The 24,786-nt window shown below is 38.2% G+C and overlaps 1 protein-coding gene across 3 annotated transcripts in view; it reads right to left on the reverse strand.

The window, feature by feature from the left end:
* Positions 1-23,653, reverse strand: part of RB1CC1 (RB1 inducible coiled-coil 1) — a 94,154-nt gene extending 70,501 nt beyond the window's left edge. For all 3 annotated transcript variants that reach the window (XM_034650174.1, XM_034650172.1, XM_034650173.1), the window contains exon 1: positions 23,525-23,653. The gene's annotated coding sequence lies outside the window, so the exon portion shown is untranslated. The remainder of the gene's footprint in view (positions 1-23,524) is intronic.
* Positions 23,654-24,786: the final 1,133 nt, after the last annotated feature.

Raw genomic sequence — 24,786 nt, forward strand, 5'->3', positions numbered from 1 at the left:
GCCCATACACTTTATCCTACAAGTGAAAAGCAGTTCTTCTGTTTTCTGAAGGAAAATGGAAGGAATACAAGGAATACTGGTAGCAGAAATGATTCATTCATTCATCCAAATAAAACAAACACTTATTGAGCTTATACGTCAGGACTGTATTTTGTGAACAAAACAGAGATGGAGATCACAGTCTTGAAGTAGAAAAGAAAAAGAAATTAAACAGAAAGAAAACAAAGACAATATAAGTTGCAAAAAATGCAATGTAAGAGGAATGGGGTAGTAAGAAGGACCTACTTTAGATTTGGGTGATCAAAGTAGGCCTCTATGTGGGTTACATTTAAATAGGGTCACAGGAATGAGAATAAGTCTGTTCTGTAAAGGTGGGGTAAAGCAGTACAAGAAGATACAACATTTGTGAGCCTAAATATAAAACCTTTATAATAATCACTACTTTATTCTAAGTTTTTACTTTTATTTCCCCTTAAATACTATTTACCTGTTCTGTTTTGGTATAACTTCACACTTAGAAAAAAGTTACAGAAATAGTACAAAAAACTCCCCTGCACCCTTTACCCAGTGTTACCAACTACGTACACTGTGCTCCATTTGCTTTATCATTTGGGCTACTTAATGCTCCATGCCTGCTCCTTTCTCTTTCTCTGTCTATATACATATACACCATACATACAAGACACATTTTTCCTGAACTGAGAGTAATCTGCAGACAGAATGTCTCGTTATCCATAAATACTTCAGAATGTGAGTATCCTAACAGAAAGGATTTTTCTCATCTGTGACCAAAGTACATTTATCTAATCATGAAATTCAACACAGATCCATATTACCATCTAATCTATAATCTGACTCAAATTACTGCCCCAATAATACCCTTTCAGTCCCCCCCCTCAATCTAGGATCCACTTCAGGATAATACATTGTGTTTAAATTGTAAAATCTATTTAATTTCCTTCAATCTGGAACTTCATCGATCTTTCTTTTTCTTTTCATGATCTAGGTACAATACTGTTCTCAATCCATCAGAAGCTTCAGAAATTATTATAAGGATGGACTCAGTGCCATTCCTCTGCTCTATAATACTTACAGTAAAGGAGAGAAACTGATAAATGTAGCAGCTACTATGTGCCTTTAAACAAATACCACTCTCTTCACCTGGTGTTCACCCTAAGAAACAGCTCAACCTAAAAACCACAGTAATTAACAATGCGTACAAAAACAGCTGCATGAACAAAGTTTATTTGAAAATTAGTCTGTATATATAATTCATGAATAATGTAAAACAATCCCAGGAACAGTTCTAATTGCTGTACCTCTAGAACCTAGGTTTTTGATTCCACTATACAGGCACACTTGATACTGTCATTTAGTTCATTTCTTTCTTTTTTATTCATTTAGCTCACTTCAAACAGTTCCCAAGTGATATTAATGACAGCATCATTTGGAGAAACACCTCCTGACCTACCCTGAGATAGCAGCCCACATTTTCATCCATTATCTATTGTGAGAAGCCATCACATTGGCAACTTTAACCAGAAGCCGCCTTCTGAATTAAGAGAAAAATTTAGTAAAATGAGCCATCATTGCCCCATGGGTCTCACTCGCCCTGGTGCTCTTTGAATAAATGTCAGCCTAACGGTAATCCTAAAATTTGTATGGAACCACAAGAGACTGTGAATAGCCAAAGTAATCTTGAAAAAGAACAAAACTGGAGGTATCACAATTCCAGATTTCCAGATATTCTACAAAGCTGTAGTAATCAAAGTAGTACGGTACTGGCACAAACACAGATCTAAAGATCAACAGAACAGAATAGAGAGCTCATAAATAAACCCAGGATTGTAAGATCAATTAATCTTCGACAAAAGAGGCAAGAATATGCAATGGGCAAAAGTCTCTTCAACAAATGCTGCTGGGAAAACCGGACAGCTACATGGAAAAGAATGAAGCTGGACCACTTTCTTACACCATACACAAAAATAAACTCAAATAAAACACGAAACACTAAAAACTCTATAGAGGAGAGCACAGGCAGTAATTTCTCTGCCATCAGCTATAGCAACTTTTTTCTAGGTATGTCTCCTGAGACAAGGCAAACAAAAGCAAAAATAAATTATTGGGACTACATCAAAATAAGAAGCTTCTGCACAGCGAAGGAAGCAATCAACAGAACTAAAAGACAACCTACTGAATGGGAGAAGATATTTGCAAATATATATCTGATAAGTGATTAATATCCAAAATACATAAAGAACACAAGAAAGTAAGTGTTGGCAAAGATGTGGAGAAAAAGGAATCCCTATGCACGGTTGGTTGGAATGCAAACTAGTGAAGTTACTGTGGAAAACAGCATGGAAGTTCCTCAAAAATTAAGAATAAAAACTACCATATGATCCAGTAATTCCACTACTGGGTATTTACCAAAAGAATACAAAAATATGGTAATTCGAAAAGATATATGCACCCCTATGTTTATTGCAGCATTATTTACAATAGCCAAGATATGGAAGCAACCCAAGTGTTCACTGACAGATGTAGGGATAAAGAAGATGTGGGGTGTGTGTACACACACACACACACACACACACACACAGAGACACGCACGCGCAGACTATTACTCAGCCATAAAAATGGATGGACTCTTACCATTTGCAACAACATGGTAGATCTAGAGAGTATAAAGCTAAGGGAAATAAGTCAGTCAGGGAAAGACAAATACCATATGATCTCACTCATATATGGAATGTAAGAAACAAAACAAGAGAACGAAGAAAGAGACAAACCAAAAACAGACTCCTAATTACAGAGAACAAACTGATGGTTACCAGAAGGGAGGTGCATGGGGAGATAGGAGAAATAGGTGAAGGGGATTAGAGAGCACACTTATCATGATGAGCACTGAGTCATGTGAATTATTGAGTATTATACACCTGAAACTAATATAACACTCTATGTTAAGTATACTGAAACTGAAATTGAAAAACAAAACCAGAAACATAAAGTAAAAAATAAAAGGGAATAGCAAAAACAAAACAAAACAAAAACACATGAAAAACAAACAAACAAAAAAACACCACACAGCCTAATGGCTTCCATGGCCTCAAAACACTCATATTTATTTCCCATGTCCCTAGAATATGACACATAAAATAATAATCAGTAACACTTACTGAGTGATTCATTATACGTCAGTAATTATGCTCAGTAGTATTATATGCAATAGTTCCCTTATTTTTCATAACATGTAAGATAACCATACTATTACTGTTTCTTTTTGGAGTTCAGGAACTAGATTCAGAGATTACTCAATTTGCTTAATGGTAGAAACTTAGCATATAAGAGATCCGAGAGAGTTTGAACCCACCTCACTTTACAACATTTATTCAATAAAAATTTACCTGAGAATCTAGTATGCCCTAGGCTTTTTTTTTTTTTTTTTAGTTTCAGACATAAAAGAGCAAACAATATGATAAAATTGCCCATTCTCATGAAGCCTACATCTTATTGGGCAACCTATACACAAATTCCATGATATCTACTTTCAAAAAGAATAGCTACAAAAATGCAATTATTTGTAATTAAAAATAATTCCAAAATATGTGCTTGCACTTTTCTACGTTTTATTCTTTAAAGATATGGATATTAGTGACTTAACAATAACCACTGTTAACCCGAAGTAAAAACCATACCAGGTACATATCCTCACAATTTGTACTGTGAGAAAGGCTATTATTATCTCCATCAATCAAATGACAAAACTGTGGTTCTAAAAAAGTTCAATCATCTCTCAAAGTTATATAGCAAAAACAACCAGAGTTCAAATCTATGACTGAATCAAGAAGGAAAGAACACGAATGTACTACTAAACACATGTAGTAAGTACATCCCATGACTTACCACTTGTTTTTCCCCACCAATTGTACCACTTTTAAGTCTTCATTTTCTTAAATGCAATATACGTCCAAAATCTATAAAGAACTTACCAAACTCAACACCCAAAGAACAAATAATCCAATCAGAAATGGGCAGAAGACATGAACAGACATTTCTACAAAGATGACATCCAAATAGACAACAGACACATGAAAAAGTACTCAACATCTCTCGGCATCAAGGAAATACAAATCAAAACCACAATGAGATACCACCTCACTCCAGCCATAATGGCTAAAATTAACAAGTCAGGAAATGACAGATGTTGGCGAGAATGCAGAGAAAGGGGAACTCTCCTACACTATTGGTGGGAATGCAAGCTGGTGCAGCCACTCTGGAAAACACTATGGAGGTTCCTTAAAAAGTTGAAACTAGAGCTACCCTACAACCCAGCAGTTGCACTACTGGGTATTTACCCCAAAGATACAAATGTAGTGATCCAAAGGGGCACATGCACCCCAATGTTTATATAGCAGCAATGTCCACAATAGTCAAACTATGTAAAGAGCCTAGATGTCCATCAACAGATGAATGAATAAAGAAGATGCAGTAATATATATACAATGGAATATTATGCAGCCATCAAAAAATGAAAATTTTGCCATTTGCAATGACCTGGATGGAACTAGAGGGTATTATGCAAAGTGAAATAAGTCAATCAGAGAAAGACAATTATCATTATGATCTCACTGATATGCGGAACGTAAGAAACAAAGCAGAGGATCATAGGGGAAGATGAAATCAGAGAGGGAGACAAACCATAAGAGACTCTTAATCTCAGGAAACAAACTGAGGGTTGCTGGAGTGGAGAGGGGTGGGAGGGATGGGGTGGCTGGATGATGGACATTGGAGAGGATATGTGCTATGGTGAGTGCTGTGAATTGTGTAAGACTGATGAATCACAGACCTGTACCTCTGAAACAAATAATACATTATATGTTAATAAAAAAATAAATGCAATATAAAAAAATTCTAAGATTAAGTAAGGGGGGTGGGATGGCAGAACACTTCAAAATTTGACATGGTAAGGTTTTCAAATGAAAAATAAGTCACCCTCTGAGAACTGGTGTGGTCCTAGGTTATGGGAGAACAAGATTCCCTTGGGTACATAGATAACATGGTTCCTTGCATGTGGCAGACTGGAAATTCTTCCTGTGGGTCATCTCTGCATGGTGGGATTCTCTGAAAATTTCACAACTAAAGAAATGTACACAGGACTTACATATGGTAGCCAAGAAGAACATGGCTGAGTGAAACACTGAAAGTGGCCTTCGTTGCTCTGCAGCCGCTGGGCTGTGCAGGTATTGTTCTAAGGGACAAGTGGAGTCACAGAGACCCACTCCACTCTGAGTGCTGCCTTCCACTACCCAGGGTACATGGTGCGGGGCACTGACATGTCAGGACTCCACAGCTTCTGCTGGCAACAAGGAGTAAAACCAGCCCTGGAATGGAAAACCCAGAAGCTCACCCGCCTCCGGCCACACTTTAAGGAAGAAAGGCAACTCAGGATCTGGGAGTATCTGGACAGAAAGTACAACTTACTGTCTTGGCCTCTATCCCCAGCCTGCCAGGCCCATATCCGCAGGTCCCTATGTGTCCAGAAAGAAGTCTCTAATTGATGTCAGTTGAGCATAAAGCATGCCCACCACCCTGGATGGCCTGGACACAGGGGACAGGGCAAGGTAGAAGTTTTTTCTCTTTTTATGTAAACACCTACATAATAGCTTTGATCTTGCCTCTTAACCCGCAAAGCCTAAATACTTATTTGGTCCTTTACGGAAAAAATTTGTCAGCTTCTGCTCTAAGGCTTGAGCAACTGCAGCCAATTCAGTGAGAGCCTGCACATACCTTGGGTTATCAACAGGCATCTAACAGTCAATAACTGAAGCCTAATGGTGAACCCATGCTGTTTGCAACTGTAACACTGCAAGGCAGCACACAGGAAGCCCTCCAGGAGACAGGCTCAATTTCCCAGCTTTCTTTCTAACAGATGACAGGATTCTGGATAGGTCACAGGACTTACTCATTTTCTGACTTATGGGGGAGGGGAAAGGGGAGAAATCCAAAAAAGGACGAATCTTTCCATTACCTGTTTCATCATTTAATCCAAAAATCAAAAGTCAGGATCTGACTTCCTCCTCAAAACTGGTAAGTGGGACAGTATTACAATTGATTAAGGGTAAACAGCTTAAAAAAAAAAAAAAAAAAAAGGAGTTCCTATGAATTAGTAAGAAAATCACAAAAATCCAAAATAAATAGTGCAAGAAAAAGTAATTCAAATAGTTAGGCAATGAGGAAAATACACGAAACCTCTTCAGTAATCAAAGAAATACAAATCTGAAAAAAACATTATCTTCATCTATTAAATGAGCAAGAGTTTCAGTCTAAGATTCCTAGACTTCCAATCTAAGAGAAAAGAGATACAAAAAAGTAAAAAAGTACTTTAGAGATTTGAACAAAAATTTTTCTCTTTGCATAAAACACATATTCCACGGCCCCACTGAAATAAAGGCACTGACAACCCTAGAGCAGTCAGTATCCATTGTTACTTGAAAAGAACTAACCTTATCCAAAGAGAAGTCTGGACTTTACCCTTGGCTAAGAGGACGGGAACCTGAGGTCTCTGGAATGTGCTTGATAGGAACTGTCTTTGGGAGCTTTACAACAGTCTAACAATGTGATTTATGATGGGGCTTTAGGACACACAATATCAGTTCTCAGCTCCAGAAGAAATGGAGACTAAAAATATTAGTTGGACCTCCAAGAAGAGCTAGAGACTAAAGGTCAGCTACCATCTAAAGATGACAGGACCTTAACAAAAACTCCAGACACCAAAGACTCGGTAAGCTTCCCTAGTTAGCATTACTCTATGTACTGTCATACGCTCTGGCTAAGAGGAAGTAATGCTATCCATGAGTCCATGGGAGAGGGCAACCAGAAGCTCTGCATTTCAAATCCTTCCAGACTCTACTCTGTGCGTATCCTCCTTTGACTGCTTTTAATTTTTATATCCTTTGCTATAAAAAAAATCATAATTAAGTATAGCATTAAGGTCTGTAAACCATTCCAGTGAATTCTCGAACCTGAAGGTAGTTGTAGGGACCCCAAATTTGTAGTCAGCTGATCTGAAGTGAGGGTGGTCCTGAGCATCGCCAAACAGGTGGCTGGTATCCAAAGTGAGAGCAGTCTTATGGAGATTGTTCCATCTAACTCTAGAATCTTTGTACATCTATCTCTAAAAATCACTGCATACCCATGTTGTGGTTTCTAAAAGGAACCTTTGGAGAAGTGGCTCATTCCAAAGGTCTTAAGTAGAAAAATGTACCAATCACATAAGCCTGGAACATTAAGATGTGCCATTAAGCAAAGAAGCTATCAAAGACTAATTAATAAGACCATGTCAAAAGGGCAAAGAAATCACCCAGTGGGCTTTCATGACTAAGATGGGGCAGTCTGAGCACTGAAAGAATACTTAACAAATAGTTAAATAGTGTAAAATCTGTAAATATTCATGTTCATAACCATACAAAAGAGGAAGAAACAAACCCTCAGTGAGTTAGAGTACCAACCTCTTACGAAACTAAAAAAGGAAAGGATTTAAGGATTTTTCCTCTTTCCTACATGAATTATACTTCAGGATAACCGATGTAATGAAGAAATAACTTTTTATTTAAAAGCTCCATCTAGGGACGCCTGGGTGGCACAGCGGTTAAGCGTCTGCCTTCGGCTCAGGGCGTGATCCCGGCGTTATGGGATCGAGCCCCACGTCAGGCTCCTCCACTATGAGCCTGCTTCTTCCTCTCCCACTCCCCCTTGCTTGTGTTCCCTCTCTCGCTGGCTGTCTCTATCTCTGTCGAATAAATAAATAAAATCTTAAAAAAAAAAAAACTCTCATCTATTACTACAGACAGAATACGAAGATGACAATTTTGCAATGAAATAATGGATCTAGACATCAACAGACATTAAAATAATTAAAAGAAATGAGACAGATTAAGCTTGTTGACAAACATGAACATACTGATCATTGTCACACTGCTACAACTCATGTCTCTGTGTTTCAACTGAAAGTATATAGCTTATCTATAAAATATTCTTGCCTACCTCCCCCCCAAAAAACACAAACCCAAATTTAATAAAACCTCTCCATCTACCTACAATTACTAGTTTATAAGTAACATGGCATATAGAGAAAAAACAAACGATATTATAAGAAAACGATCGGACAAATCCAGAAATAAACATTCTATAGGACAATGACCTAGCTTAACAAGCGGCTTCAAAAAGAGAGGAAGAATTCTATCTATTAAAGAAGATATAAGAGACATAATAATCAAATGTAATGTGTGGACCTGTTTGAATCCTCAAACTACTATAAAAAACACTTTTAAAGTAAGTGTGGAAATCTAAAGATGGATTAGGATTAGAATTACTATTCCTTTTTGGGTATGATAGTGGCATTTTAGTTATAAGATAATGAATTCTAAAAAATTTTAATGTGTAAATGGTATTTGAGATGTTTTAAAACAGTTCAGCAAAAACGAAGGCAGAAGGGGGAGAGAGCAAGGGAAAGTAAGTAGGGCAGAAGGACAGATAAGATCAGCAAAATACTGGTAACTATTAAAGCACATAGTCTGGACAGATTAGATTCACTACATTATTTCTCTACTTAAAACAAACAGATGGTTACCAGACGGGAGGGATGGGTTAAACAGATGATAGGGATTAAGGAGTACACCTATCCTGATGAGCTCCAGGTGCTGTTTGGAAGTGCTGAATCACTATACTGTACACCAGAAACGAAGATTGTATGTCAACTAACTGGAATTAAAATAAAAACTTAAAAATATATATATTCTCTCTACTTTTGTATGTTTACAAATTTCCACAAAATAGTACAAAACTTATCGTAAGTATTTTGATAACCATATTCAACATCCATATATTGAGGTGGGGAGCTACTATAAATAATTATGACCTTTTGGGAAAAGCATTGGTGTTCATGGGTAGGTAAGTGAAAGTTCTATAAACATACATCTCTCTTAAACTAATAATTGTACCACAAAAATTTTCTTGTAGAAAAAATTTGAAGTATAGTTGAAGTATATACAAAACACTACTTGTGAATAGTTTTAAAAATACTTGGCTACTCATTAATCTATTCATATGGTAAAACAGGTTATAAAACAATTTTTAACAAAGCTTAGGTGTTGAGTGAAAACAGTACATGCAATATGATTACAAATGTGTAAATAGAATAGAGGAAAAAAGATGAGAGAGAAATACAACAAAACAGTAAAAATAAGTACCTCTAGTACTGGAATTAGTAATAACGTTGTAAAATAATTAGCTGCTGCCGAGAATGCATCACCTTCCTAGTTATAATCTGACCTAAAGTGAGGGAAAAACAACTGGCTTTAATGGACCTGGTTTAAATTTTTTAAAAATTTAATTTTATTTAAGTATTTTTGAGAAAGAGAAAGCATGCACGTGTAAGCGAGCAAGAATGGGGAGGAGCAGTGGCAAAGGGAGAGGGACAAACTTGACTCCCCGCTGAGCTAGGAGCCTGAGGAAGACCTCCATCCCAGCACCCTGGGATCATGACCTGAGCTGAAGACAGATGCTAAACCAGCTGAGCCACCTAGGCACCCCTGGTTTAAATTCTTACTCTGCTGTTTATAGGATGAGTGAGTTGAGAAAAGTAAAGAAAACAATCTCCTTGCTGGGCTATTGTGGGTATATCTGTTCTTCAAAATTTACAAGACTACAGTTGCAAGAGAAGGGGAAGTGGTGGCAGGAGCTGTGTGTGTGTGTGTGGGGGGTGTCATGGCACATAACTGAAACAAGATTAGGTCATGAGATAACTGATACAAAATGATGGTTACATATGGCTCAATATTTCATCGCCTATTTGTGTTAACTTCCATAATAAGTAAATATAAAAATACAACAAAATAAAACTTACAGAACACCTCCAGAGGTTCCTCAACCTTGCAAGAGAAGAAAAATAGTATAGCTAAAAGCTTGGCTCAATAACCTGGTTTTTCTGTATTTTGGTTATGTTTTTGTTTTTGCTTCTTTGAGCAATGCTAGGAGTTATTCACTAAAACAAGTCCATTCTATAAAAGGCTGCTGTAAAGAACCCTGTCTGCTCTGAAACCAAACTCCTGACAATGCCTATATAAGGGCGACATGCAAGTTAGAAATTACGTGTCCCACACATTCATATTTTGTGTCCCGCCATTCATACTGGACAAAATTTTTTCAATTTCCCCCCACACCTAGCGGTCATATTTTCTCATGTTAATAGCAAGTTATTGAAACACTTTCTGAAAGCAGCTTTTCACTGACTGTGGTAAGACAGTGCTAAGAAAATTTCTTTTCCATAATTTCTCAAAGAGAACTGTGAACTTAAGTCAGTCTGGACCCAGCATGTATCAAATCTCAGCATACTATATTCACAGCCAGTCCACAAACAAGACAATATACAAATAATGTATAATATATGGGGGCTTTGTGAACAATAATTGCAAATACAATGAAAATCACAACTTCCTATAAGTAAGCACATATATACAGAAATATACAAATCAAACTCCCATTTTATACCAACACCTAATCAATAAACAATATAAAGGATATGCAGAGCTTTTTTTTTTTTTTAAAGATTTTATTTATTTATTTGACACAGAGAGAAGCAGCGAGAGAGGGAACACAAGCAGGAGGAGTGGGAGAGGGAGAAACAGGCTTCATGCTGAGCGGGGAGCCCGATGCAGGGCTTGATCCCAGAACACTGGGATCATGACCTGAGCTAAAGGCACACACTTAACCGACTGAGCCACCCAGGCACCTCTATGCAGAGCTTTCTTACTCTCAAACTAAACTCTCAGCTTTTAATTTTTTCAGCCAAAATCACCACAGACATGAAAAATAAAATTTACTTCCAAGTTAAGAGTTTTCCTGTACTATCACTGCAATGAAAAGAAATCTGACCTTGAGGACACTCAAAATGCCTGGCTATTTAAGATTCTACAAGATAAAGCTTATGTACAGGACTCAAGCCATCTATTTAAGGAAACAACAAAATTCAATCTCTGTCTTGAAGGGCTGAACAATCCTCTGAGGTTAACAAAATGTAACTAACAATTCAAAAAGCCAGGTGTAAAATAAATAATAGTAAATGTCCTGGAATTCCATCACTCTTAGATGAGCACTCTGTCCTGTTTGATACAAAGGGATATCATATAGATCACCATTTTTCCATCACTCAAATCTCCACATATACCTGCCTGACCTTAAGTTCTCTCTTCTGTACCTTAGCTCCTAAATCATTAGAGTCTTTTCTAAAAATTCTACTTCTGTCTTTAGCTGTTACTTTGACCCTGGATTACTAATTTTTAAGCTTCATAGTTTCACAGCAAGATTTCTTTGGTTCAAAAAAGATTTTATTTCTACATTTAATTTTTTTCCATATTTCACATACTGGACACAACAGGATGATGGAAACGAATTTCTGTGTATTCTAACTGAAAAGTATGGTTTATAAAAATTATTAAATGCTCTAAATGGGTAACAAAATAACGAATTTATTCATAATGTTTTAAATTCTATTAAAGGAAATATAAAACTTCTATAAAGACTAATTTTGTGCAATCTAAATCAGTTATAAAATTTTACTGAATTACATTTATTGAATTACAGACAATCCATGAGCCACAAGGCTTTATTATCAATTAAAAACTTGTAGAGTTAAACTTTCTCATCACTACATATCTAGATTTCCATTTGCATATGTAAAATAGGAATGTTAATGATACCTGTCTTGTAAAGCTTTTTGAAAAATAAGTAAAAATATCTATGCAAAGAGCTTAATATTTAGCTCAAGGCCAACTACACATTACTAACTCCAAAATGTTACCTAGGAACAGGCAGTAACACTTGCAACATAAGAGAAAGTACTCAAGAGCATCTATTGAGTGAATAGGCTCTCACAAACAAAAGTACTCTTAGGATACAACTTGCAGTAAATAAATAATAAAACAGAGTTCATATAGTTAACTGAGAGAGATCTCATCCACCTAGCTAACTTTTGGTAGTTTCCTTAAAGCCAAGGTATTCCAAGGGTCTTTAATTAAAAAAAAAACAAAAAACCAATAATAATAATAATAATCTCTACCTTAAACATCTCCAAAGTGTTTCTCCTACTGACCTTTTTGGGTTCACCAATGGTAATCAACTTTGTTTAACATGTCATACGTAAGTACTCCTTAGTCTGTGCACCCCTCATGTCCACTTATTCCCAATTAAGCTATCTAATTCAGTGCTTACTACTGCATACCCAAGCTCTGACAATAACCTGAGTTCCTTCTACCCAGAGGATTTCATCTCAAGTCAATCCTGGAATATACCACAAACTAAAAAATCTGAGGTCTTTTTTTAATGTCACTTTACTTCTCCCCAATTAAAAATGCTTCATAATATCTATTTAATTGTCTAAATACCTTAAACAATCCGATATTGCTTCTTTGAGCCTCATTACATGAAGCTCCTTATCATTTAAAATGATCTCCTGATGAGAGATGAATAAGCTTTGGTCTTCCGTGCCTTTACTCATATAATTTCATTGCCTCCATTTTGTTTTTTAAAAGATTTTATTTATTTATTTGACAGAGAGAGAGAGACAGCCAGTGAGAGAGGGAACACAAGCAGGGGGAGTGGGAGAGGAAGAACCAGGCTCCCAGCAGAGGAGCCCGATGTGGGGTTCGATCCCAGGACTCTGAGATCAAGCCCTGAGCCGAAGGAAGATGCTTAACTACTGAGCCACCCAGGTGCCCCTCATTGCCTCCATTTTGTAACCATGATGTTACAAACATCCTGTCGTAAAGTCTTCACCAATCTACTAGCTGCCAACAATCTTCCTTAAAGCACTTAAGGCCCACAACTTCAAATTTCAACTACCAAATCATAGTGTTTGTATCCAAAACATAAATAAATGTCTTGCTCTACATTTTTCCCCATGTGCCAAATGCCTTACATTCCCCAAACTGTATTGCAAAAAGCCAGAGAAAACTTGGCCATGCCTTACACCTCTCTTCAAAACACCACAGTGTCTTGTACACCTATACTACCAAGACATTAGACAGTGAATAAATGGGGTCAAGTCTATAGAAAAGGACTAGAGCAAGAACCACAATTGTGAAATCAGAAATACAAAATGGCTCAAAGAGAATCCACAGGAATACTTTATTTATAAGAATGTACAATTTATATATCCTATATGCTTGCTACCAAAATAAGATGGCCCAACAAAGCTGAATTCACTCCTTGGTATGTAATCGTTAAAACATTAAGCAAAAAGAGGCATTAGTAACCAAGCAAATCTTTGGTCGTCCTGAAAAAATATGGAACAGAAGTAAAATAGATCTGGGTTTAGTCCTAGATTCACATCTTTACTACTGTGACTTTGAGAGCCTAATTTCACCAAATCTCATTTCCTCACCTAAAAACTGAAAAGGGTATACTGGCTAATTCCCCCAAGTTTTTATAAAATGCCAGACTGATTTACACTAAACTCAGTTCTAACTTATTTAATGTGCAAGTTTCTAAAGATTAAAAAAAAGAAGAAAGTATATGCTATCTCCCTTCAAGGAGCTTAATCACATAAAAATGAACATGACACTACAATACAATACATAATATTATAGAGAGATATGCAAAGGTTGTATCCAGAAGGAATGGGCAAGAGTTCACATAAAGAAGATGTCATTCCAAAAAATACCAAAAAAGGATATGTAAAATTGAGTTCCTAATAAAAACCAATGATTTACCCTCCTTGGTCACATTTGCTAAAATTTAAGAGGATAAGCTTAGCAAATCACTAATTTCCTTGAAAAAAATCAATCATTAAAAAGACCTAACCCCTTTATCAACTTACGAAGTTGGGATTGCTAATTAAGCACATTTCCCCCTTAACTTACATAAAATCTATCAAATTTCTAAGTGCATTGCATCTAAGTGATCTAGAACTAAATTCTTACATGCAATGGTAAAGTGCCACCACATAAGTCAACTGCTGCTGAAAGAATAAGAAATTAACTTTATGCCATAAAATGTCAGCCTTAGTATATAACGCGGTATTACTTTTCGCCAAATAGTCAAGATTTTCTAAAATCTGCCGCAATGCTCATTTTCTATATAAAATTACTTTTTATAAAATGAATCATACTTAGCATGACACAAGCTAACCCAATTTTAAGTTAAAAGCAACTCAGGTTAGTAGGTTAGTAAAGATTAGTAAGTCAATAATGACACAAGACTTCCTTAAAATCATTATGTGGTTCTTTGTCTAAACAATGTCTTTAGTTTCTGTCCATTGAGACAGTAACTATTAAGTAACCATTATAAATACTTATATATGTATATATATCTACATATGGGGAGAGAGAGACAGAGACCCTTTAGGAGAGAGCATTTATCAAAACATGTCAAACATAGTCTAACAGTTATTAAAACTAGGATTCTGGCCCATTAATAGATAACTTACGAAACAAAACAGATACAAATATATCTTCATATACACACATGCAGATAAATAATAATAGAACTTCAAACTGGGGGACAGGATAAATTGCTCAAGCAATAAATAGTACTATACCAAATGGCTATCCATTGCATATAGAAAAATAAACTCTATCAGAAATGTCATCATCATTTTTTAACCTTAAGGTTACTTCTAATGACTGAAATGAACAGTGTTGACTCTTGCTATCTCAAAACAAGCACACTGGCAGTTCTGACAAGAATAGAAATCGGTACAACTTATAAGGAGATTTAATCTGGTAATATGTATCAAAATTTAAATTGTGTAAATTAAAATGAACAAACCAGCAATTCTACCTTTGCAAATATATTGGAAGCAAATAAACAGACAAGTGTAGAAAGGTATATATCCAATGAATTTTTATTTTTAACAATGAGAAATCAGAAAGCTATCTATCATGATTGGTCAAATAAATTATGAAGCAGCTGTATGACATTATTTAGACATTTAAAAATGTTAGCTCTATGCATACTGATTAGTGATGTATTTATTATTCAGTAAAAAAGTTACAGTATATGTGATTCTGTTCGTGGATTTTGTTATTTTATTAACTAATGGTGAGGGAGTACATGTGTACACAAGCATTAAAAAAATCTGGACCACAGCAACTTTTTCTAGATGTCTCCTGAAGCAAGGGACACAAAAGCAAAAGTAAACTATTCGGACTACATCAAAATAAAAAGCTTCTGCACAGTGAAGGAAATAATCAACAAAACTAAAAGGCAACTTATGGAATGGAAATGACATATATGATAAAGGGTTAATACCCAAAATATATGAAGAACCTACAAAACTCAACTCCAAAAAAAAAAACAAATAAAATAAAAATGGGCAGAAGACATGAAGAGACAATTTTCCAAAAAAGACATACAGACAGCCAAAAGGCACATGAAAATATGTTCATCATCACTTACCATCAGAAAAATGCAAATCAAAACTATGAGATAATACCTTCCACCTGTCAGAATGGCTAAAATCAAAAGCAAAATAAACAACAAGTGCTGAAGAGGATGTGTAAACAAAAGAACACTCCTGCACTGTTGGTGGGAATGCAAACTGGAGCAGCCGCTATGGAAAACAGCAGGGAGTTCCTCAAAAAGTTAAAAATAGAACACCCTACAATTCAGCAATCACCACTAGGTATTTACCCCCCAAATATAAAAACAGTAATTCAAAGGGATGCATGCACCCCAAGTTTACGGCAGCATTATTTACAATGGCCAAATTATGGAAGCAGCCCACATGTCCACTAACTGATGAAAGGATCAAGATGTGGTGTACATACACACACAACACACGCAAGAATATTATTCAGCCATGAAAAAGAATGAAATCTTGCCACTTGCAATGACATGGATAGAGCTAGAGAGTATAATGCTAAATGAAATAGGGAAGGACAAATACCATATGATTTCACTCATATGTGGAATTTAAGAAACAAATGAAGATAGAGGGGAAAAAAGAGAGGAAAATCAAGAAACAGACTTAACTAGAGAACTGATGGTTACCAGAGGGGAGGGAGTTGGGGAGATGGGTTAAATAAGTGGTTGGGATTAAGGAGTACACTTAATGTGATGAGCACTGCATGATATATGGAATCGCTGAATTACTATATTGTACACTTAAAACTAATAACACTATGTTAACTAACTGGAATTAAGAAAAATTTAATATCAATCTTTTTACAATGGCTGTTTCTGGATACAGGATTTTCACTTTCATTGGTCTCCTTAAAAATCACATTTTAATCAGGAGTAAAGATACTTATTTCCAATTTGAAAAAGGAAAAAAAAAAACACACCACTTTATCCATCACAAAGAAATAAAGAACCTGAAATATGCTGCCCTAGAAGAGTTGGTCCAACTAAAAGAACAAGACAATGACGCCCATCTGCTGCCCCCATTCGAGCCCGGAATCTGCCATCCCAGTGTAGCTCTGCCTTCCCACTCTACCATCTTCCCTATGTGGTCATTCATATTTAGTTTTCCAACTGTTATCTTTACATACATGTAAGAGGGAAAACAGAACTGTGAAAAGAACATGAGATTTGGAATCAGAAGACCTATATTTAAGTCCTATCCCCACTATTGACTGTGTGACCCTGACTAACCTCATCAAACCTAAATCACCCTTTTTAAGATTTTTTATTTTTTTATTTATTTATTTTTTAAAGATTTTATTTATTTATTTGACAGAGTTAGAGACAGCCAGCAAGAGAAGGAACACAAGCAGGGGGAGTGAGAGAGGAAGAAGCAGGCTCATAGCGGAGGAGTCCGATGCGGGGCTCGATCCCATAACGCCGGGATCACGCCCTGAGCCGAAGGCAGACGCTTAACCGCTGTGCCACCCAGGCACCCCAAGATTTTTTATTTTTAAGTAAGCTCTACTCCCAACATGGGGCTCAAACTCACAATGCCAAGATCAGGAGTCAAATGCTCCACAAACAGAGCCAGCCAGGTAGTCCTAAACTTAATTTTGACTACAAAAAGAAACTCCCTATGTCACAGGGTTGCTGTGAAAATGTAATGAACCTACATATAAACAGAAGAGTTATGCAAACCGAAGTGCAATACAAACACCAGTTACTGCTGTTTAACCCAGATCTCTATCCCCAGGCACAGGACTAGCACTCAACTGATGCTAAATATCTCCCACTAGCAATCATGCTGTTACCACAAACTTTACATACCCACATTTCAATTCACTACTTTCCTTCAAAATTATTCCCTAACTTCTTTTGTCAAAAAAGCTATCATTCTCCCATTTTTCAGAACTTCAGTTATTTCTAAAGCCTATCCATTTTTCCTCTAGAATCCAACCCTTCATTTACCAGTGACATAACCCTTATTTTAGAGCCTGGAAACTCTTCTCGCTGCCTTTAAGTCTCCATCTTGCTCCAAGTCTTCCTGAACATTCCCACCAAGTTACAACCACTGTCATCAGGCTGCATTCCTCCTCAAGAATCTTCCCTAGAGCCTCACAGCTGCCTGCAGCAGGACACAAATCAATGGCCTACTATGCTCTGTAACTTGTTTCTACAGCTATCTCTCCTGTGACCTCAGTATAGTACCTCACAGTTTCACTGAATTTCACTACCCGTCTGCTCCTTTAAGAATGTGAATTTGCCAACTATGGCTTAAAGCTACATTAATATTAAAAGGGCAGACTTTGAAGCAAGATTTACATCTATGTGATTCCCATCTCACCCAATGAGGCTCAGATAACCTGTACACATCAGTCTACCATCCATAGACTGAAATGATACCTTTTACAGAGTGTATTTCAGACTCCTTTACTGCGCAAGGGCTATAATAAAAGCTCTAAAAATGGTGGCGATTGTAACTTTAACTGAACTCCAACATTCATGCACTTTATAATTAAGCCCTAGTTTACCTTTCTAGAAATATCTCTACTCCTTTACATGGAACTTGAATTCTCTCACTTTATATAGCCCCGCCAGATACAATTCCCCCGATTTCTGCTAATATGAATTTTACTCATCCAACTATAGTCCAAAAACATGGTTCTCTTAGCACTTCTGGGAAGTTTTCTCTAACCACAGGTGGCCCACAAGTACTTTTCCCTCTGAATTTACAGAGCTCTTACTAGCTGTATAAGGTAGTAGGAATTATCAGAGGAAAAAAAAATCTCACAACATAAACGGACATTTGTTCCACCTGGATCCTCTTGGGATACAGTCAGCTATAAATGAGGGAGAGAAAGGAAATACAAAACCATTTCCTATACCTGTGAAAAACACTGTCTACCCAATATATCAATTGGAGATTAATTTACAATTTCCTCTTTGAGAAACTGCCACCATAATGATTAGGTCAGCTATTCCAGTTTATTGTCAACTCAAATTTAGAACTAGTTTCTTGTGGGGGAAAAAGGGGAAAACCTCAATTTCTGACTTCCCAAACTGAATATATTCAGTCATTATTCATTCTCCATTTGTTAAATATTCCAGCATAAGGCAGAAACTGTGCTAGGTGTTAGGATTACAAGTCCCCACGAGTTGTTTCAGGTCTAGCAGAATTCACAAAATTTGGATGAACTAGATATGTTGGACCAAAAGTTCCAAAGAAAAGAGTAAGAATTAGGAATAATTTTGCCTGACTTGTAATTCTGCAAATTGTAATTTGACCTCATTGAGGGGTCAGTGTGCTGCACCAATGAAAATGTTCATCACAAACAGAAGTCTAGGTTACCCAGGGGACTGAAAACTGGACTTCAAACCCTCCAAATCAGATTATTTCCATCTGATCTTACCCTTTTTCTCTGCCAGGAGGAAAAGAAAAAGAGACAAAGAAGAGTAGGTCAGTCATTTTCCTCACACTCCTCCAAAGAGAACCTTTTCCACAAAAGTTCAGGGCCTCCTAAATGAAGCTACAACTAGACAAGCAACTTCATATAAGATAGCACCAAAAGAATGGAGACAACAGGAATACTTTTAATAGTTTGGCTTCAGGTTTTTTCCCTGTGTATATAGAAAAAATGTGTATGTGTATATATGGACAGCTTGGTTTTATAAAAATGAGAAAACATCATGCATACTGCTATACACGTTTGAGATGAATAATGTAGGAATCTTTCCATCAATACATATAAATGTATTACACATTTTGCTGTCCTGCCATTCATAAAAATTATATAAAATGCATGACTTACAGATAATTTGAATTTGGAATATTAGTAAACAATCTAAAAAACAAAAGTACCAGTACAAAAAGATCATTAGATTTGTAATTTTAATTTAGTCTCATTCATAAAAACTTGATTCACTTTGTACTGTTGCATTTAAACATGTTTTTTCATTTACGCTATGTCATTTGACAACTTCTGCTTAACGGAAATGCAAAAAAATCATTAAAATGAAGTTAAGTCAAGTTTGCTAGAAAACAGCTCTCCTGCCTCCAAATTATACCAAGTATGGAAGCCACATCCATTTTTTCTGTATTATTGTCACCAGCTGAAATATAACAACCATGGCTGTGCATGGCATAATTTTTAAGGGATGGCAAGATCAAGTTGTGACACTCCCTCTAAATGTGAATTCAGGTTTTCTCAACTCTTAATAGTCACCTAATTATGTCTATAAACAAAAGTGTTACAGTTCTCTACTTCATTTTATAATAGTTACTTAGTTTAAAAATGAAATCAAAATTATATATAGCAAATACTGAATTAGTTTTGTTCCATTAAACTATATGTAAACATACAGCAGTATCAAAAAAAGGATATGCACAACTGGAATTTGCAGAATAGCGGCTAAAACAACCATGGATATATTAACAGTATGGTACTGATCTAATATTTCAATGGGTTTTCTGGATAGCTGCTCATCAATTATTATGTGTAGAATATGAGGGAAAAAAATAATGTGTATAGTCCCAAACCAAGAACAAAGACATGGAAATGGGTCACAATTATTTTCATCCCTTAACATAATTACAAGTTAATAAAATATGAGAATTCAAAAGAGAGCAAAATCATGGGAGTGAGAAGGAGGCTGGGGTATCACTCCATAATCCTCAGGGTACTCACTAAACAGCTGTGAAAGAAACAAACCAATGAAAGAAAGGGTGCATGAAAGCACTCACATAGAAAAAGTAATTTAAAAGGACTTTACTGAGGGATGGAAAGAAACGCCATCCTCTCAGGGACCATACAACAGAGGTCTACTTACAGGCAATTAGGTTTATTAGGCCCACAATAATAAACAAAGCAGAAATGTGATCATTAAAATTCACAGACTTTTATCTACAACAGTTACACATCTTCAACCTAGCACTCTACAATCTGCTTCTCTAGCATTATTATCTATTCCAGTGTCTGAAAGCAGCCAACATTTGCAATTTAACTTCTTTAAAATTTCCCATAGTTCAAAATTTCCTACAATCTTACTTACAAAGCTTACATACAAAGTTCTTGTTCATTACTCATGTTGCAGGAGCTAAAATTGTGTATTGCAGGAGTTTTAACATTTCTTGAAAACATAAATGAATGTCAGAACAAGCTGCCTTCTAGCCTTGCTGGGTTTCCTGTGACAAACCTCTGTGCCTTTGCACATGCAGGGTTAAGTATATGACTGTTTCCTTACTATTACCCCAAAACCCTGAGTATCTGTAGAGCCCTATCACCATTGTCAGAGCCCCCTCATTTCTATTAGTCCACCCTCAGTAATCTTTTCACTTTTTCTTATATATGCCAATGATTTCAGAGCCTTCCCATTTACTATTCCTGCTGCCAAGGATGTTCTTGCCCCAGATAGTCAGTCACACAGTTAGCCTCACTTTTCCTCCTGGGTCTTTACTCCAAAGTTACCAACCAGTGAGGACTTCCTTGGCCACTTTATCTAAAGTTTCAACCCCCTAATCCTGATACTCATCTCCTCCCTTCTGTTTTGTTTCATTTTTTTCTCTTCCTAGCATGTATCTCTTAGTCCACATTTTTATTGCATGAGTACAGGGATTTGGTTTGTTCACTGCCAAATTCCCAGCATTCTTGACCAGTGCCTGGCACGTAGTAGGTACACGATAAATCCCAAGCCAAAATTTGTTAGGTGGCTAGGACATCTTCTTAAAGAAAAGTGAATTATCCATATGCTTTTAAAAATATCCCCCTACACTCCATAAAAACCCAAATACCCTTTCATAACATTCTTTCAATCTTGCAATAATGCTCTAATATTATAATTATATTTATATAGGGCTCCAATTTCCTATTATAAGGCAAAAACAATTTCTTACATATTCTTATATTCCTTGTAATAACTGGTTCAATGGTCTGTCTGTCATAAGTAAATAATAACTGTATGAATGAATGTGTGTAGAAATGGACTACTAGATTTTCACTTGAGTTTCTTCGGTTACTGTTACCTATACTACAAACGAAAAAGCTTAATTGGGGTTAGAGAACAGCATTATCCAAATAAGAACTACTAGATATTCCTGTTTAAAAAAGCATGTGGGGCGCCTGGGTGGCACAGCGGTTAAATCGTCTGCCTTCAGCTCAGGGCGTGATCCTGGCGTTCTGGGATCGAGTCCCACATCAGGCTCCTCCACTATGAGCCTGCTTCTTCCTCTCCCACTCCCCCTGCTTGTGTTCCCTCTTTCGCTGGCTGTCTCTATCTTTGTCAAATAAATAAATAAAATCTTTAAAAAAAAAAAAATAAAATAAAAAAAAAAATAAAAAAATAAAAAAAGCATTTGTAAGTTACATACATCTGCAAAGGAAAGCTTATAGGAGGTGCTCAAACATTTGCTGAATGCATGAAAATTTAAAGTCAGTCTCAAAATCAGAAGCCAAATAAAGCTCTTCTCAAGTTTACACAATAAAAAATTAGGATCAGAAGTGTGGCTTTTCAAAAACAAAGGTCTTGTGTCCTCTGCCCTTTTGGACCTTATGAATTTGATTTGCTAAAAGTCAATCTGCAATGCATTCTGAAACTGTATTTGTTAGAAAGGGCCAGACAAATTTTCTGAGACAAGATTACTGCTCACCATCTTCCCTGTCATCCAACAACACCAGAAAAACTAGGCCAATAATTAATGCCAAATTTGACTAACAAAAAAGATTCGAAATTGAATAACTAAAATTACTATTAAAAAGTGGTCTGAGTCCGTATCTAATTTCCATCAACAGATATTTATCAACATAAACACCAACATAAAGCATCTCTTTTATAAAACTATTTAGGTTTTAAACACAACACTAAAATTAAAAAAAAGACAGGAATGTTACTGAGAAAATGTTCATTTAGGCCACATTCTGTTACAACACTAAATACAGAAAGCAAAAATATCTTCCCATCCTTAGCTTACAAACCAAATGACCCCCAAAATAAAATCCTTATGGTACTTTTGCTTCCCATTGTAATATATTATCAGAATGAGAAAGACCCTCTTTGTATCAAATACCAAAACACAATAATGTGATTCTTGATTAAACACAGATTTGTCTATTTAAATTAAAAGTCGTCTCCTCCTAAGTTGCTAACTTTCCAACCCTTGGGATAAATTGTACAAGCAGCATCGACAGACAAAAACCTAGAAACTATACAATAAAATGATAAGCACATTTTCATAGGGCCCAAATCATTGCTCTATGTACCGTAAACCTGAGGCAAACATCGTTATCTAGCTTAATGACTTGTGTAGTAATGAGGCTCTATCAACAGTGAGCACATTAGTCTTCCTTGGCATCCAGGCACACACCACTTCGTGGTATGACCACACTTAAAGAGTCATGATGGAAAAGACTAGATTACGAAACCATAAACAATAAACATAGTACATCCACCAGGCGGTGGAAGAAATTATTCCCCTTAAAAGCTGCCATTTCTCCTGTTGTTCTCCTGCTTCTACTAAGGAAGTTGAGAAATCCGCAAACACAACCCATCCCAAATCTATCGGTGGGGCTGCAGGAGGCTGAGTCATTCCTAGGAGTAACTTTATACCCATCCTCACACTCCGGGGTCGGGACAAAGACATCTCTCCGATCCTCCCGCTGTGCGCTTCGTTTTCGGCCTCGGTCCAATTCCACTCTCCGGTTTCTCAAGTCAAAGACAACATTAGGGCTAAGCCCGGCAGCGGTGGCGACGAGGGAGGATACGTCGGGGTGGGTTCGGCGTCCCTCGGCCACTCCCGAAATTCGGCCCGGGAATGCCTGGGGCGCGTACAGGGAGGGACTCCGGCGGCCCCCGCTGAGGAAGCCGCAGGTAGGCCTGCACCGGGCGAGCCCGCCCCACACAGCCCAGTGGGGACTCGAACCGCGTGGTTTCCTCAGGGGTTGTCATACCAGGGCGGCAGCCGCAGGGCAACACCTGCCGCGGCCGGATGCGCCGGGCCAGCCGGCGCACAGCGCGCGGGCGGCGCTCGGCCCGGTGGGGACCCGGGCGTCCCCGGCCCACTGTGCCCAGGTTCGCCGAGCGGCCCCGGTGCCAGATGGGGGAAGGGGCCACGGGCGGCGACGGTACTTACCTGGCAGCACCTCCTCCTCCGCCGGCGGCAGCAGCAGAGCCGACAGCCCCTGGCACCATCTTCCGCCGCCGCCTCGTTTTCGGCGGCGGCTACTAACCGCCCATCGGGCACCGCCAACCGACACAGCCGCCGGCGTCCCAGGTGCCGGTCGCGGCCCCGAACTCCGGGCGAGAGGGAGGGGTCGGGGCGGAAGGGGGACGCTGTCAGGCCCCTCGGCTCTGGGTCGGAGGCCGGGGGTTAGCAGGCCGCGGCCAGTCAGAGCCGAGGGGCCGGAGCGACTCGGGGACCCCAGGGCAGTGCCGAGGGCTCGGCAGGGCCGCGGACTCGGCCGCGGTTGGGTTTGTTATTGTCGACTCCGTCCCTTCCTCCGCGGAGCATGCCGGGAAACGGTGGGCGGGGGGAGGGGTGCGCCGGGCCTCCCGGGCGGTGCAGAGAGGCGTGCGCAGGTCCGGAAGTCGGCAGGCAGCTGGGAAGGGGGGGTGACTCCGCCCACAGTCGCTGTCGGCAGGCCTGTGACTTGGCTGTCCTCTTGTGACCCGGGGAGACCGCTGGGGCGGCGTGTTGCGGTGGGAGGCTTTGCCCGGGCGCACACTGCCCCAAGGTGATCTTGACCTTCCTTGCTGCAGCGAGTTGGCCTGGGCTGGGCCGACCCCGCCGAATTTTGGATTAGCCCCAGGTTAAACAGTTTATGTCTTTCAACCTGTCGCGGAGGAGCGGAGGTTCCACTGAGGCTCCGTGTCCTCGTCGCCTGCCTGCACACTGGGCCAAGGTCTTTAAGACGATGACGTACCTGGCCGTGCCGCGGGCAGGCTAGACTGCCACCATCACCATACCCCCACCGCCAGAACTGCGAGCAGCTGATAAGTGTCTCGGGTAACTCTGCAAGTGTGGGGCGGCACAATTTTTCTCAAACCAGGTAAGGCAAAGAAAACGTCCAAGAGACAAGAGAGTTAAAGTTTGGTCGATTGGAATGAAGGTGTAAGCCACAAGACCCATCAGTTTTCAGCTTTATAAATACTGAGTTTGTTCTCGAGTGGATTAGCATGACTACTGTAATGGACGGGAAACAATTTCGGTGGAATCCTGAATTTGTGAAGATGATCATTCACAAGCCACAAAGCTTTGAGTATTAAAACGTGGTTAGCAGAAGTTGCACGTAGAATAATTATATAATACTTTTAAATTCCTGTTATATCCAGATATATATGGTACGAGTCAAAGTTTAGAGGTGCTACCAATGTCTGAGGGCTCTTGAGTTGGGT

Source organism: Ailuropoda melanoleuca, unplaced genomic scaffold (genome assembly GCF_002007445.2).
Source record: "Ailuropoda melanoleuca isolate Jingjing unplaced genomic scaffold, ASM200744v2 unplaced-scaffold11384, whole genome shotgun sequence".
NCBI classification, from domain to species: Eukaryota; Metazoa; Chordata; class Mammalia; order Carnivora; family Ursidae; genus Ailuropoda; species Ailuropoda melanoleuca.